The following is a 14,903-nucleotide window of genomic DNA, read 5'->3' as shown; positions in this document are numbered from 1 at the left end:
AAGGAAAAATAAGAGGCAGTGTGGGCAGGGAGCATTTAATCAATTCAGTTTTGGACAGGGTAAGAATTAGATAATTATCTAGCAGATAATGCAGCTAATATTTTTCCCTATTTCCATTTGACTTTCACAAAAATTAGTACCTTTGCCAAAAAAGGAAAAACTTCAAATTTTGCAATCAATCATTTCAGTCAATCATACAGAGTGATCTAACTTTATGTATACATGAGACATATACAAAATAAAATGGAAATCTGAAAAAGTAAACTTTTGGTCAACTTGAATTTGAGCAACCCAATAGAAGTTATAAATTGCTGTTGTAATTCAACTAAAACTGCCAGTATTACTCACTCTCATTCAAAGATAAAGCAGTTCAAGGACTTGTGACTAATTTTGCACATAACCCTGAGAATTATCTATGCCACTAGCGGTCTTGAATTCCAAGCAATAACCTGGTGACTGGTATTAATTTATCATCTGAATGCCAGTGAATTCCAATGACCTAGGTTCTTCTATACAGAACACTAGCAAATTTTTATATTCCATAATTATAACATTATTTGCATTTAGATTATTCTATAAGATTTTTCCAGCTTCTTAACTATATTTTTATATATAGAATAACAGAATTATCTTATCAATTAAGTGTTCTGCAAGGGAGAGTTAATATATTATATAATAGTCTTTATTTAATTCCCTCAGATAACAAAAAGGAAGCAAACATGCAATGTATCTTTTCTACTAAAATTTTTTTAAAAAGATGCCAGCTCAAGGATGAACTCTAGATAAGTGGTGTGTAAATCAAAATATTCTTGAGGATGATAATGTTAAAATATAAAAGGTATGGTAGTAATCACTGAATATAAAGGATATTAGATGATTAAATGAAAAAGATAGATGCAATCCTTCAAAGGAGAATGTATAATATAAAAATAACAATAATTCAACAAAAATAACTTTGAATTTCCCCTGTAGAGAAGTGTCAAGTGTTCTATTTTTTTAATGTAATAATAATTAGATTAGGTAGGACTCATTGATGTTTTTAAGGTCATAAAATCTAAAATAATCTCAATAGAAGATAAAAGCAATAAAACATAGAAACATAAAACAAAACACTAAAACTAAGAGGAAAAAATCACAAAATAAACATAAAATAACAGGACAAATAATTCATCAACTATATCCATTACATAAAATATAAGAGATTTTAATGAGCCTAATAAAAAATAACAACTCAAAGCACTTCAAAACAAAACAAAGCCATAGAGGGATTTTTTTTTTAAAGAATCAGGGAGAAAGACACTGTTCATACATGTGCACACACACGTGGAAACAAAGGCATTACAAATAAATAGTTTTCCTAAGAAAACTCACTCATGTTCTTTTTCAATCAGATTTTATCAGTTTCTGTCACAATGGTGAATAGATTATAAAAATAGAGAAAACCTGTATGTGTCCTGGAAACTAAAAAGGAATAAGCTTACTTTGAAAAGCTTCTTAGATAAAGTGCAGAGAGGAAGTAGTGAAGAAGGGCCAACTTCCAACTCATCTCTTGTATGACAACTGCTCCTGAAAGCTAGTGAAAGAAATCCTGCAGATTCCCATTAGGGTTCTAAACAGGAGGAAGAGAATGGCCAGAGAGCAGGTAATACACCAGCTGCGGAGAACTAATACTACTGGCACGTGATCTACATGTCTGGATCCAACCGATAACCCTGGCAAGCACTTCTGACAATGGACACTTCCTTCCAAAGGACATAGGAAACACTGCCATGCTGACTTTCAACGTACCTCCTATTTTTGTGGTATTGGATTTTGAACTCAGGGCCTGGTGCTGGATAAGCAAGTGCTCTACCACTTGAGCCACATCCCCAGCCCTTTTTGCTTTAGTTTTTCAGATAGGGTCGTGCGTTTTTGCCCAGGGCCAGCTTGAACTCCAATCTTCCCATGTAGGCCTCCTACATAACTGGGGTTACAAGCAAGCAGCACTATGACCAGCCCTCATAATACCTCCTTTCTAGAGTTACCTTCAGCTCTGATGCTGCTTTTTCTCCTCTCTATTCAGAGGCCAGAGCTCTGAAAATAAACCTACAGTAAACCTAAACTGTTCTGTTCTTCACTTTTGTAACCTGAAAAACTAAGAAAAATGTTCACCAAACTCAGGAGGTCTTTTACTCCCCACACCAGGCAAGTCTCTGTCGCATTCACTACTTACTCTATTTAACAAACAGATGGTGGGGACAAAGTAAACAAGATGCCACAGTCCCCGGAAGCTTATACATTACTGAAAACGAAAAGACAGTATTAATAAATGCAATAAGGGGAAAGAGGGGATAAAGATCCTAAATGACAAGTAACACAATCTACTTTGGCATGAGAAAAGCTTTTTGGAAGAAGTAACATTTAAACTAAGAATAGGGCTGTGGTAGAGCACCTATCTTGCAAGTGCGAGGCCCTCAGTTCAAACCTCAGTATCCCCAAAAACATCAAAAATAAATTAAGAATAAAAGATAAGACAGTTACCCAATTTAAAAATGAAGAAATAAGTTTTCCAAACAAAGAAAGAGATAAACAGTGGCCCCATCATAAGAGTGAGTGTAGTTCATTGAAGGTTATGAAAGAAGGACAGTGTGGCTGGGCAGTATAAGTGAGGAGTAGAGGGGGAAAATAATGAGGAGGACAGAAACAAATCTCGGAAGCCATTGTAAGATTTTGGAACTTCATTGTGAAAAGAAAAGGGACTAACCAAAGGAGAGTAACATAATTAGGTATGCGAATTAAAATGTTAATATGACAAAAAAATGAAAATGGATAAGTTACATAAGACCAAAGATAGTGAGACTAATTTCTATTACAGAAATCTAGGCAAAGAACTGGTATAGGGCATGAGTTTGATTTTTTTTTAAATTAGGAGGACTATAGTTCTGGCCTAAGCAACTGAGCAAATGGTAGCACTATTTACTAAGCTAGGGAGCAGGGGGGAAGCAGACATTTGGGTGGAAAAGTTCTTTTTTTTCTGACATATTTAAGGTGTCATTTAAGACACTTTCATTCAAATACAGATGACACAGAAGCATAGCTTAGGAAAGAGAACTGGACTGATGGGTAGATATGGGGGAGTTAATTAAATTCAGATGGAACTGAAGCCATAGAGTAAATAAAATTGTTTAAGAAAATGTATTAAAGGAGAAAGGAAAATGTCAGACCTGAAGAGCTTCAACATTTAAAAGTTAGGTGTTCTGAAAAGAACTTGTAAGACGACCCAGAGGAACACTAGCCAAAGATTGGAGAGGTGAAGGCAAGTGTTGTCCCAGAATGACAAAGATGACTATAACCATAATTGATAGTTAATAACTGTGGAAGACACTGTGGTACCTAATTCACATATATTTCCTTCACTTAATGATTTACAATAACCTATGTACAATTGGTACAATGTTATCTCTATTCAACAAGAAAACAAACAGGCACAGACCATTATGATTGCATGTTTAACAATAACAAAGTTAGAAACCAAGAGAAAGGATTGTTTTTAGGAGGTGAATGGTCAGTGTATCAAACACCCTGAAGTCAGGAAGATAAGGACTAAACTGCAGCCTATTTCAGGTGATTAATATGGATCGTTCTTTGCTTTTCCTTAGACCCTATTTCTAATTCGTCACCAAGATTTCAGGTCTGGCACCACCAAACTACCCTGATCCAAATCATTATCAGCTTCTCTCAACCACTGACTTAGCTCTAAATGGTTTACCTCCTCCTATTCCTAGTCCCTATTATCCACTGTCCACACAGCAGTCAAAATGATTATTTGATTATTATAGAACATCTTCACTACCTGCCTAAAATCCCCTAAAAACTTTCATCACAGCATAACATCTATACTCCCATAATGATCTAAAAGCCCCCTATGATCTGGCCCTTCTCTTGATTCTCAACGTGTATCATGCTATCTCTTGCTCTTACCAAAAAATGGTGTTCTTGTTCTTTTTACAACAGGACGTGCCAGTTCCAAACTGAGAAGGAAAGCCTCTGAGAACAAGCCCAGTGTCTTTCTGGTTAACACTGTTCCCCCACCCCCACCCCAGGGTTAGACAAGGTAGTGCCTGACATGTAAGAAGACTCAATACATATTTTTGGATAAATGGCAGATAAGAGATAGAAAGCTACTTGTGAAATAGCTGGATCACAGGGAATGTCAGGTGAATAGGCCTTTCGTTTTATAAGATCGGAGAAATTAGAGCATGTTTAAATAATGGATGTTAGGCAATTATCTAAGAGCTTAGGACAACCTGAAGACATCAAAAAAAATCACAGCATGAGAGAGAAAAAGATGGTCAATTAACTACTTTAGGAAAAAACTGAAAGCTGTACAAGAAAGTTATGGCACAAAAGGGATCTTATCTCTACATTATAACAGTTCCACTTCTATACTTTGAAGGGTTTGGGCAAAACGGGTAGCTTCCTAATCACTACTGAAAACTTTGATTATTTTTTCCCTTGTTGTCACTCTTGGATATTTCACATCAAAAGGAAGTTCTGATTAACAAGTATAGTATGCCTGATTAGTAAACCAGGTATTACTTAATAGATGCAACTGACCTGGGAAACCCAAGGTTCAGGATGATTAACTGATTCACGTAAGATCATACAAATATTTTTGAAAGAGGACGGTGCTATATAAATATGAGGACACTGGTTCAAACTAGCACAAGAAATCAATGGGCTAAAGTCCAAACCACAGATCAAAAGTAAAAAAATAAAAAATTGAAGCAAATTAAACTGTGGCAAGACTGAGCAATTGGTGTTATGCAGGACAATCCACCTAAATACCTGCATGAGGGCCTTCCCTTTTGAATACCATAGCAACATTTCAATACCTTGAAAAGTAAAATGGGGAAAATATAACTAAAAGACTGCATATGAATAAAAATAGTATAATGATTAAGAGTATGGACTCTGGAGCCAGACCCCCTCATTTAAATCCTAGTCACACAAATTGCTGAAGATTTCTGTGTCTCAGCTCCTAATCTTAATATGTACTTTATCATGACAATACTATACTGCCTAACAGGCAAGAGCATTCAACCAACTAATATATGCAAGCAATAAACATGGATGATAGTGCCTGTCACATAGTAACATCTATATGTGAGTATTTGCTATTATTAACATATTTGTATCACTGTTGTTATGAAGCTTAAGCACAACAGGGGAAAATGCAAATATTTGGCTCAATTGGAAAAACCCAAGAATCCCAATGGATGAATATGCAAGGAGCATAGGTAAATTAAAAAGTAGAAAAACATGGATAAAAGAAATGCTGATTTAAAAAAATGAGTTACACATACCAATACAGACAATACATACATAGGCAAGTCACACAACACACACAAGCAGACGATGACATCTATATAAAGTTCTATTGCATGAAAAACTAACCAATGTAACATGCAGAGATACAGCTATGGTAAGATCGTAAAGAAAGCAAGCGTTATCAGCTATCATTTGTATTGAATGCAAATCACAAAATTTTGGTCTCAAAAATATCTTTGAGACCAAAGAAGATGTGACTGGCAAAGGTCACATGGGAAACTTTAACATGCCATTCTGAAGCTGGGTGGGAGCATTCAGATTTTTCAAAATTTATTCTTTATGCCTTATATAGACATTTTCTATTCTTTTTGTGTGTAAAATGTTTCACGATAGAAAGGAGAAAACTTGGTAGTAAATTTTAAATGCTAGAAAAGATACTTTCTTACTTACCGAATAAAGTATTTTTCTATAAAACTCATATGAATATTCTTAAAATGATAAGACCAAGATTAATCAGTTTTAAAAGTTAAGTATATTCTAGTATGGTCAGAGTCAAATTCCACTGGTACTATACCCTGTTGAAAAAGGACTTTTCCTCTGTGAGATATATTCTCAAGCATAAACAAGCAATTTCTAGTTATACACTTGGAAAAACAGACATAATTTCTAGTGCTTAATGGCATTGCTTCAGATAGGATATTCATATGATACCTCAAATGTGTTGTAATCTATCTTTTAAATAAATAATAAATCTTTAAAAGGGTTACATAACCTTATCTATGGATCAAATTACTGGGCACACTAGGCTACAAAGTTAAGGAACACTCTCGGTTCATCAAAATAGTTTATGAAACTTGAACAAAACATCACAAGAAAAGACAATTTTACATATATTTACTGATACTATATCCATTAAAATTATGGAAGTTACTTGTAGATTTTTAGATAATCCATAGATTACAGGGTCTTAAAAGTAAATCAGGTAGTGCCAATTTGATTCATTTTGCAGGTATGAAAACTGCAGAATGAGAAACTTATTTGGATGTTCACCATCCAAAGTTCTTTTCAGGGCACTACATTGACTCCCTTGCAACATGACCATCAACACAGGATGCAAATATGCAAGTAAGCCAGAAATTTTTGGAGAGTCTCTGCTTGTAGGTAAACATCCTCTACTTTCAACCCATTCTCTCCCTGGCACACAAAGGCATTCTGACTGGAAGGCATATTTACACTAAGAAATCCAAAAGAAAGACTACAGCTCACTCTCTCTATTTTCTCCCTCCCTTCCTCTCTGTTCCCTCCTTCCCTTCCTCTCCCTCTCTCTCTCCATATATATATTTATTATTATTATTATTATTATTATTATTATTATTATTATTATTGTGAGAATAGAGCTCTAAGATCATTTGTGGCCTCTTATCCTTTCCCTATCTAATCTCCTGGACTGTGTACAGGGAGCTATGGCCTTATCTTTCCTTAGTTACATACCACTACTCTAAGAAAATATAAGTATTCACCTGTAATAAGCTCTACAGTTCTCCACAACTCCAATCTATCCCAGATTCTCCGACAAAAAAACACAATAAAAACAAAAAAGAAATGAAAGAATAAACATAAAATATAGGGCTCTGATACATATAAGAGATGTCTTAACTTTTAATAGACTCTATTATATAGAAGAGACTTATTTTAATCATATCTCAAGTTTAATGTATATATTGAAAAAAGCTGTCTTTAAATAAGACAACAAAATTGGGTGCCTGTGGCTCACACCTATAATACTAGCTACCTGAGAAGCTGAGATCAGGAGGATCGTGCGTGGTTCAAGGCCAACCCAGGCAAATAGTATGTGAGACCCCATCTCCAAAACATCCAGAGCAAAAAATGGACTGGACGTGTGACTCAAGCAGTAAGTGCCTACTTTGCAAGCATGAAGCCCTGAGTTCAAATGCCAGTCCTATCACAATAAAAACAAACAAAAGATCCAAGAACCAATAAGGATTCACTGTATAATTTACAGTAATAAAAGACACTTATTTTACAGACATAACAGTGACTGCCATAAGTATGTATGCATGTGCAAATCATCTGTTAAATGTTACCTTAAAATCACACTTTAGCCCCAAGAATGATGTTCATATACCTGAAAATACAATTCTAAAGTATTTATCTGCTGTATCTGACTTCCACTTCCTAAGACTGTTTAAGATCACAGTCTTAGCATAAAGTACACTGCTTGGCATAAAAAAAAAAAAACAATAGTTGTTGTAAGAGGATTTTGAGAAGGTATAGCTCAATTTTTCAAACAAAACTCTAACGAGAAATAACAAGTCACTGAATCTCCCCAAGAATATATGCAAAGCAAGAAATCAAATGCTTTCTACAGACTCTGTAAATCATAATTTCCACATGTGTACTTTCCAAATACTTGAGAATGCTTTTATATTTTTACAAAATCTCAAAGTTTTATAGTAGCTTTTTGTTGTTATGCATTTTCTCAGTCAACAGCTACTAAAAGCATAACTACTAGTATATGGAAGGGTTCTCACTTTTTTAGAGTTAGAAATTACTCTTAGTACAGCCTACTGTACATAAATGTGTCACTCTAGACCAATACTATGAGCAGTGTATTGTTTTTAGAAACTCAGAATCAGGATATACTCCCGGTCTGGAAGCTAGACTCTGAGAGCACACTTTCTATACCACCATTTTTCCTGTTTTTCACCTGTAGTCATCTATTTGTTTTATAAATCTCTACAATCTGTATAAATAAAGCCCTCCAATAAAATTAATTCCCAAAGGGCTGGGAATATAGCTCAGTGATAGCATGCTTGCCTAGCATGTACAAGGCTCCAGGTTTGATCCCAGTACCTTCAAAAAATGTTAATTCCCTTAGCTACCCTTCAGGAAGTCAAATATCAATAAATCATCCTAAAGTGTCCAAATCAATACACAGTTGGTTAACCCAAATAAACAAATGTCATAACAATTCTGCTTCAGACTACCATGGCCACGTGTCAGAGGGCTAGATATGGTAGCTAGAATGGCCAACTCAGGTGTGTAGGAGCCTTGAAGATAACACTTGAGGAGCTAACACAAGCAATGCATTCTGAGGAAAAAAAGGGAAGGATATGATTTAGCATAACTTTTTCAATTAGGAAGTTGTCAACAATTATTTTATGAATAAGAAACTGAGCATGGCAATGAAAAGTGAGAGAGAGAGAGAGAGAGAGAGAAGAAAAAGGAGGAGGAGGAGGAGGGAAGACAGAAGAGGGAAAGGAAAAGGAAGAGGAGGAAGAGGAAAAGAAGGAAAAGAAAGAGAAAACGTACTCCATTCAGTGAAAACCACATCTTCACATTCTGTCCATTCTTGGGGGAAATGAAGGGACAAATGAGGAGGAGTGTGAGACAAGACTGTGTGCAGACTAACTGAACAACTTGTAGGAAATCCAAATTAGAGAGTAAACCAAATCTTGGTGATGATAAAAACATCTAAAGAGTTCTAAAGAAAGATGAGAAGCCACAAAAGGAAGGGTAAGCAAGGAAACAGCAACAACAATTTTGCATTTTCTCTAGGTCATTCTGGACGCAGTATCCTTTGTTCAGTATTTCCCATGTACTATAATGCGATGTCCCTTCAAAAAGAAAGTTCACGGGCAGAAATGCTACCTGCCTTCAAAAGCCATATCAAATTCTATCTTTCTTTTGATGCTTTTCCTGGACCTCTCCTCTTACTTTAGCCAACAAATGCTCTCTTCTTTACTCATACATGTTTTATTTCCAGCCCTTATCTCTCTCCCTCCAGGTTCCAGTCTCACACATCTAATTCTGCTATCTACTTCCACAGGAAAGTCCTACCAGCAGATCTAAAACAACATTTATTTTTACCCCACTCACAGCCTGTTCAGAGTTCACATTCTCTCAGTCACCCAGGCTGAACCTCTAAGCATCATTTTTTTACTCATCCCTTTCTTTCTCAATATCCAAAGTAACTATTTCTGTCCCGTGAACTTCAGCAACTTCTCCAATCCCATTGCTTCTGTCCTAATTCAAGTCTTCACTCTGACAAAAGCTCTTACAGAACTTCCTTATTCATCTTACGGTTTATTTCCCAATTCATCCTCTGAACTGTTACATAATACAACAAAATTCAACTGTGATTATGCATATCAAGGATAAAGAAACTCCAATTTCATAGCTTATGAACCCAGTTCAAATTCTCTGGCCTGGCATTAAAGGCCTTCCATGTTCCAAGCCAAGCTAAATTTTCCATCTTCTATTTTATCTTCCCCCTATTCCTTTTTATATGTGCTTAAAAATTTTTTCAACACCTGGCCTCTATTTGACCTCATAAATATTGGATGTTCAACAAAAGTTGAGTCCCCCCGACATGAGTTTGCTATACTCTCTGCATGCCATTTTAGTTAACAGGAAAACATCCTACTGTTCTACATATTTGATCTTCACACAGGAAATTAGAATGTTTGTGGAAAAGCCTGTAAAATCTAGAAAAGAGGAAAGCACTAAGAATGAAGAACAGTGTAATTGAACTCGAATTCAAGGGAAGATATAAAATATTGTAGAAGCAAAAGGAAATAATAAATAATACAAGATGAGAATGGCTTCACACAATACCATCTGACAGAGGTCTTAAAGACTTCAACCTGTAGGAGAGAAGTCCAGGCAGCAGGAATAGCCTAAGCTCAAGAATCCTTGGTCTCTAAACTATTTTTATTTTGAATTTCTCTGTTACCTTATGTAGCTTTAGTGAATTTTTATTCTAAAAGACTATTTGGGCTCAGCATTTTTTCAGTAAATTTTCTGAAAATATGCAGATGATTATCTGCAGAACAGATTAGTTGTTACCACATAGGATTTTCATAACTCAGTAGCGTGCTAAACATGTGTGGTGCTACTCAGTTTACTCCTCACAGGCTTCCTCTTCACCCTTCCTTCAGCAGTGTGAGCTGCACTAAGGTCCTAGAATCCCACTGAGGATACCACACACTTCTACACACATTACAATCAGGAGCAAATTATACATTTTAAAGACTAATAACCTTAAAATGTAAAAATGCAAACTCAAACTATTTAAAGGGCTACACTAGAAACTACAGACAACTCTAGAATTAAAAGAGACCTTAGGAAAATGTAGATCAGCCATGTGACCTAAACTATGTTTATCAGGTTCTTTCTCTCAGGAATTTAGGATCAGAGCTCAATAATTTAATCTTTCTTTGTACTTGGGGCCAAGGGACATGTAAATACTCAGGAGCTGCTTAGCAGCCACATTCAACCCTGAAAAATAATAAAAAGAACCAAAAAAAAAAAAAGAACAAAAAATGATCAGCAAAGAGAGGACAGTAATGAAGAAAAAAAAAAAAAAAAAGCCAAAGACTGGAGACAGGGATATTCCAGGTTGTCTAGTCCATGGTCCTAGGCTCTGTCTGCACTTGGCTTCCAATGGTCTTCCAACAAATTCCTGTCTTCCTTCTTTACTTTCATTTTGCTAAAACTACTTTGAGTAACTTACAACAGAAACTTAATTGAGGCAATTACCAAAATCTCCCATAAAGTCAATTGACTGATCAATTACCGGTCTACTTTTCCTATACTTACTTTTCTCTTTATTTCTATTTCCTTAAACTAGTATTTCAGAATGTTATACAAATGAACATATGAACAGGGATCAGGGACTGCACTGAGCATTTTAAAAGGAAAATGCATTATGCCTAAGAAGGAGAAAATACAGAACATTCAAAGTAAGTCTCTGAGGTATCTGTACAGCAATAAGAAATGCTCATAATGGCCAACTAAATAACTGATTATCCACCTATCCAAAGGCAATTTTATTCTGAATAAATCAGATAGATTAAATTCAGTCTTCTGTGAGGTAGGTTCAAAAGGTGATACCTCAATGGGCATTTTGTTTGGAATGATTCCAGATAGCTAGCCACAGGATTCCCAACCACAAAAAGGTTCAGGTGCTCCCTGGTGGTATTCCTAACCCAGACCCAAATACCAAAATTATCAAATGGTGTTAGGGCCTGAGCTTAACCACCCACAAAGAGCAATCAGGCATTCCGCATATGACACCCTATTACAAAGCCAGCACTTTCTGCTACTGAAGGGAAGAAAGTACAGAAGCTTAATATTAAGGAACTCAGTTATAGGCCAGGTATCAAGACAATCCTGTAGTAGATCTGGGCTCCCCAGAACTGTATCCACACCCATCCAATCTGACTACAATGAGACCAGTTTAACATGTGTAGCAAGTCAGAGACTGAACTGACGCTCAGTAGTTTGAATCAGATGTGGTAGCTGGCTCTGTAGGGCTATATAAACAAAAACAATATTATAGGATCCTGGAGTTAGAATACACATGAAAACAATACCCAACTTCATCATTTTACAGTGAAGGAAACCAAACACTGGAACCAAATTCATCAGCCCAATCCCTAACCACGAGTTATACAGATGAAGATAAAATTGAAGATGCTATGACCAGATTAAGACAGAACTAAAAACCATTATTTCCTAAAGTTCCTTTTTGATGGCTTAAAAACTATCTTGATTAATAATTGATAAATGTACTAGAAAAATTGATGATCTCTACTTTTGGGATAGTCTTTGAACTTTTTTTCTTTTTTGGTGGTACTGGGGTTTGAACTCAGGGCCTCTCACTTGCTAGGCAGTTGCTCTACCACTTGAACCACTCCACCAGCCCTTTTCTGCATTGGTTTTTTTTTTTTTTGAGACAGGGTCTCACAAACTGCCCCAGGCTGGCTTCAAACTGTGATCCTCCTGATTTCTGCCTCCTGAGTAACTAGGATTACAGGTGTGAGCCACCAGTGCCTGGCTCTTTGGATAGTCTTATTATTTGAGCAAAACAGTAAATATTTCTAACTTTATTGGTTAATATTTTAGTGAAAAATATTGAAGTAAGCACCTTTAAAAGCTAAACTGTTGATTCAAAATCTAAATGACGTTGTATGCTGCAACCTAGGCAGACAGACAGTTTAAGCTCTATGACAAAAATCTAAATGGCAAAGAGCTTCTTATTTCAATATAAAAAATTCCAGACATTCACATAGGGTCCTAATAAAAGTCACCAGAAATTAGACTGATGTATCAGCGGGGTCCAAAATTAAAAGAATGCACATTTAAATAGTCCAAATATAAACTTGGTGTTCAAAATTACTGGCAAGGGGCCACAATACAGTGGATTTTGGTCTTCAAGGGCTGTTTTACCACAAGCATTAAGTAAGTCAACATATCACTGAGCCCGCCCCCCAAAAAAACCCACAATATATTCCCTGTGTACAATTCAGTCTTTACCATTTGCACAGTATTTTTAGAATCCCACTGATAAAATATGAAGGTAGAGCCTGTTGTGTTTCCCAAGAAGTGCTATTAAAGCTATTCCTAGAATCTGAATGTATAAAGAATTGGTCCTTTTTAAAAAAAAAATTATTATTTGGAAATAAACATGAAACTGATATTGCTTAAGTTAGTATTTATAAACTGCACAGTTAATAAAGTTAAATGTCATATCTGTCATATTCATCTTTAAAAAAAAAAAAAACTCCTCCCTAATATTTTCCACATGATTCAAAGCAAATGACCTTTTGAGACCTTACTGTTCCTACTTCACAACTACCTTACTTGATGGCATGCAGCGTAAAGCTAATAATTTGACTTGAAAGCGTCCAGTATAAAACTTTTAAAATAGATTTGCTTTTTTCTTTTTCCTTCCGCTAAACAAAACAAAACAAAACTGGTACCTGGCAAACTTGGGATTTGTTGGGTTCCTGCCTAGGAAATGCCAGGCGGGCGGAGGGCGGCGACCGCGCCCCCGGGGACTCCCCTCCTCGCGCGCCCCAGTCGTCGCGCCCCGCCCGCCGGGCGCCCCAGTCCCTGCGCAGCGCGCGGCGGAGGCGGAGGCGGGGGCTGGCGGCGCGTTCCCACGCCCCGGGCCCGTTATCTGGGCGGCCACTCCGGCGAGGGTGGGAGCCGACCGGCGAGGAGGGGGCTCCGTGGCGGCCTTCGCCCTGCCTAGCACCAGCTGCCAGTGCAGACCTCTCCCTCGCCTGGAGAGCGGCTCCCGCGGGCTCAGGTTCGCTCCGGGGACAGGATAAGGTGTCAGCGCGGCGACATGACGCCTCCTGCCGGCGGAGATGGGGGTGGGGGGAGAACGCCAGCCAGCCCTGACCTCTTTCTCCTCAGCCCTCCGCCGGCCGTCGCCCCCACCCTTACCCCCCCCCCAAACACGCACCCCGGGCGCCCCTCCTGGGCGGAGGAAGGGGTGTCCCCGCAGGAGGCTGAGGGTGCGCCGCTGCTGCGCGGGCGTCCGGACCCCGGGCCGGGACCCAGTCTAACTCGGCCCGGGAGGGGGGAAGAAAGGGCGAGGCGGGGCGGAGCCGGACCCCAACTTACCGGGGTGCGCGGTATCCCGCGCCGCGACCAGGCAGAGGCAGAGACAGAGGCCCAGCGAGAGGGGGCGCGGGAGGGTCCGCCGCGCGCTCATGGAAAGGCCCGCGAGCCGCCGCCGCTGTCCGAGCCTCCCTCCTCCCTCCGGGCTCCGGGCGACGGACGGGGCGACGGGAGGCATGACGGGAAATTCCTGGGCACGGGCAGCCGAGTCCAAATATGAGCAAAGGAGACGAGCGAGGGAGGACCGAGGAGCGCGCCGGCCGCGGACGGGGCCCGCCGCCTGGGCCTCGGCGGCAGCCAACTCCCGCCTCCTCGGCGGCCGCCATCCGCGAGTGGGAGGTGCAGTCCCCCTGCCAGGGGCGTCCCTTCGCCTCACGCGCCCCAGAACGCACCCGAGACCCTGTGGGGGTGCCAAAGGCTGACACAGCCACGAAGAGAGTGGACAGCAGCCAGGGACTCGTGGGAAGGCGTGTCGGGGGTTGAGAGCTTGGGTAATGCGGGAATTCGAGGTTCTGGCCCAATCCCTGATGTGGGAAGGTAAGGCGGGAGTGACAGGACGCAGGTGAGCCATCCTACACATTCTGAAGGAACGTCAGCGTAAAGACGCACCGTGCGGCCAGGGGCGAGAGTGGCGGCGGCCGCCGGGCCTGTGTGTGTGGTGTGTGTGTTAGAATTGCAGAAGGACTTTTCCCGAACTTGTGTTTGAACTCCATATATGGACTTGAGGTAGGCTGGCTGAGCAAGTTTTCACCATAGCTAAACGCTGAGGTTTATACCGACCTTTCTCTCCACCTCCAGCCTCTATTCTCCCCCAACACACACACACACACACACACACACACACACACACACACACACACACATATTTTGTATTTATTGTAATTTGCGTAAAGTACAATGTTGAAGTCTACTCAAAAGGTGCTACTCCTGATGACCGAAGTGTCAATACCAGATGACAGTCCTAAGCCTGTAGTTGCCTGCCCTTTTTCTTTGGCCCTAACGCCTCAAGTAATCAAGTCCAAATGACCCTTAGCTTTTCAAGACGCTATGTCTTAATCACTATGGTTTTGTTTTTGTTTTGTTTTGTTTTTCACTCAAATGGAAATGTAGGATGTTACACAATTACTTATGAACATACTAAGACGCTAAGGAAATGA

The 14,903-nt window shown here is 39.1% G+C and overlaps 1 protein-coding gene across 1 annotated transcript in view; it reads right to left on the bottom strand.

Annotated features, from left to right (window-relative positions):
* Msrb3 (methionine sulfoxide reductase B3) overlaps window positions 1-13,890 on the bottom strand; it is a 166,167-nt gene extending 152,277 nt beyond the window's left edge. Inside the window, exon 1 of the mRNA XM_020154069.2 lies at window positions 13,750-13,890. The gene's annotated coding sequence lies outside the window, so the exon portion shown is untranslated. The remainder of the gene's footprint in view (window positions 1-13,749) is intronic.
* Between the last annotated feature and the right edge of the window lie 1,013 nt (window positions 13,891-14,903).

Source organism: Castor canadensis, chromosome 8, assembly GCF_047511655.1.
Source record: "Castor canadensis chromosome 8, mCasCan1.hap1v2, whole genome shotgun sequence".
Taxonomy (NCBI): Eukaryota; Metazoa; Chordata; class Mammalia; order Rodentia; family Castoridae; genus Castor; species Castor canadensis.
Note: the sequence above shows the minus strand (reverse complement) of the source record. Positions and strands in the feature narration are given on the sequence as shown.